The 3,049-nt window shown below is 54.6% G+C and overlaps 1 pseudogene; it reads left to right on the forward strand.

Moving 5' to 3' along the window:
• The first annotated feature begins 307 nt into the window (after positions 1 to 307).
• On the forward strand, positions 308 to 3,049 carry LOC126388600 (uncharacterized; annotated as a pseudogene).

A 3,049-nucleotide genomic window follows, 5' to 3' on the forward strand; every position in this document is an offset into this window, starting at 1 on the left:
AGGTAGTGCATCAGAAGATGTTTCTGAAGACTGAAATAGTCTGGAGTACCAGTGACAACCAGGAACAGACTGGGTGACGACCACGAAAAGTGTGGTGACATCTGGAGAGACAGAGGACGGCCGGAGAGACGGCAACCCGGGGTGGGGAGGGTTGGCAGCCCAAACCACTTCTTCTGAGAGGAAGAACCCAAAGCTAGCTACAAAACCCACAAAGGAAAGATACCCCCAGGGGTGCCCGAGATGGGGGGAGGATGAGCACCCCATCAGGACGGACCTAAGAATGACGACCCAGGACAACGGAATAACGATGACGACAATACAGTGCATCTGCGGAAAGACCTGCAAGAATGAGAGGGACTTAAAGATACATCAAGGCAGGATGAAATACTTGACAGAGGCAACGATGACACGACGCACAGAAGTTACTTCTGGTCAGACGCAGGAGGAGCCAGGCCCGGAGTCAACCCACAGTGCCCACAGCCTCCTAGTGTCACCAACGCCTGCTGCCAGCAGCTCACCTGCCACCCTAAGTCCCCCCCCNCCTGCAAGAATGAGAGGGACTTAAAGATACATCAAGGCAGGATGAAATACTTGACAGAGGCAACGATGACACGACGCACAGAAGTTACTTCTGGTCAGACGCAGGAGGAGCCAGGCCCGGAGTCAACCCACAGTGCCCACAGCCTCCTAGTGTCACCAACGCCTGCTGCCAGCAGCTCACCTGCCACCCTAAGTCCCCCCCCCCCCCCAAAAAGCATCATCTCTCAACAACCCACAGGACCCCCAAAGCCAGCAAGCTCCTGTAACAACTAGCCGTGCTCCTTCAGCCCAACCAAGGATCCAGTGGCCCCAGTCCTTAAAGAGAACAGAGTGGAAGCAGTTTGATGAAGATGTGGATCAGATCCTGGAAGTGACAGCCAAGGGGNAGCAAAGTCTTCTTCAGCATTGTGGCCAAGAGACTCTCCAACTTCCTGTTGAGCAATAAGTACATCGACATGTCTGTGCAGAAGGGAGGAATACCCGGAGTCCCCAGTTGCCTGGAACACACAGGAGTGGTAGCGGAGCTCATCAGGGAGGCAAAAGAGGGCAGAGGTGACCTGGCTGTATTGTGGCTGGATCTCACCAACGCGTATGGCTCCATACCCCATAAACTGGTGGAGGTCGCACTGGAGAAACACCACGTACCCCAGAAGATGAAAGACCTCATCCTGGACTACTACAGCAAGTTCAGCTTGAGAGTCTCATCTGGCCAGCTGACATCTGACTGGCACCAGCTGGAAGTGGGCATAATCACTGGTTGCACCATATCAGTGACCCTCTTCGCACTGGCAATGAACATGCTGGCCAAGGGAGCTGAAACAGAATACAGAGGTCCACTCAGCATGAGCTTCAAGTGTGCACAGTCCAGGTCCTTGGTTTTAAAGAAGGGGAAGGTCACAGACAAATTCCGCTTCAGGCTGGGAGAACATCTGATCCCGTCAGTCACTGAGAAGCCAGTGAAGAGCCTTGGGAAGGTCTTCAACTGCAGCCTGAATGACAGAGACTCCATCAAGGCAACCAGTGCTGACCTAGAGGGCTGGCTGAGAACAGTGGACAAGTCTGGGCTCCCCAGAAGATTCAAGGCCTGGATATACCAGCATGGAATCCTCCCAAGAATCCTCTCTCTGGCCTCTGCTTATCTACAAGGTTCCCATGACTGTGGTTGAAGGTTTCGAGCAAAGAGTGAGCAGCTATCTTCGCAGATGGCTGGGTCTGCCATGCAGCCTAAGTAACATCGGGCTGTATGGGAACACAACAAGCTCAGGCTCCCTTTCAGCTCAGTCAGGGAGGAGTTCATCGTGGCACGGGCACGGGAACACCTGCAGTACTCTGGATCCAGAGACACCAAAGTGTCCGGGGCAGGAATTGTGGTGAGGACAGGGAGGAAGTGGAGGGCAGCGGAGGCAGTCCAGCAAGCTGAAACTCGGCTGAAGCACAAGACCATCCTCGGTACAGTGGCGCAAGGCAGAGCTGGATTTGGGAGCATAACATCAACGCGGTACGAGTCTGCCAGTGGGAGGGAGAGGCAGCGGCTGGTGCAGGAGGAGGTGCAAGCTTCAGTTGAGGAAGAGCGAACCAGCAGAACAGTGGCCATGAGGCAACAAGGTGCCTGGATGAAGTGGGAGCAGGCGATGGAGTGGCGTGTCACCTGGAAGGACATCTGGCAGTGGAACCCCAGAGAATCAAGTTCTTAATCCAGAAGGTCTATGATGTCCTCCCAAGCCCATCTAACCTGTGCACTTGGGGCAAAATAGAAACACCTGCATGCCCCCTGTGTTCCAAGATAGGGACACTGGAACACATCCTAAGCAGCTGCTCCAAGGCATTGAGTGAGGGCCGTTATCGATGGAGACACGATCAAGTCCTAAAATCCATCGCTGAGACAATCAGCAAGGGATCAAGGACAGTCGATGCACCCGAGCTACAGCCAAGGCCATCCAGTTCGTCAAGGAAGGACAAAGGCCAGAGAGAACACCAAAGAACTGCTCTGCTGGTTTTCTCTCCATGGCCCGAGACTGGGTGATAACAGTTGACCTGGAGAGGCAGCTGAAAATTCTACCACACATCACCCAGTCCAAATTGAGACCCGACATCATCTTGGTCTCTGGGGCTACAAAACAACTGGTCTTGCTGGAGCTAACAGTTCCCTGGGAGGATAGAATGGAGGAGGCACAGGAGAGGAAGAGGGAGAAGTACCAGGAGCTGGTGGAGGATTGTCGGAGGAACGGCTGGAGGACCAGATGCATGCCAGTGGAGGTGGGCAGTCGGGGATTCGCCAGCCACTCCCTGAGTAAGGCCTACGGCACACTGGGCATAACAGGTGCCAACCGAAAAAGAGCCATGAACAACAACGCGGAGGCTGCAGAGAAAGCGTCCAGATGGCTCTGGCTGAAGAGGGGAGAGCGGTGGGGGCAGTAGAATGCCACTTGGACACAGGCCGAGGTCTGATCAGCCTCGGTCGGGTCGCCTGGATGAGGGTGTCTGTTGTGAGACCCGAAACACCCAGTGA

The sequence above is a fragment of the Epinephelus moara genome, chromosome 4, assembly GCF_006386435.1.
Source record: "Epinephelus moara isolate mb chromosome 4, YSFRI_EMoa_1.0, whole genome shotgun sequence".
Taxonomy (NCBI): domain Eukaryota; kingdom Metazoa; phylum Chordata; class Actinopteri; order Perciformes; family Serranidae; genus Epinephelus; species Epinephelus moara.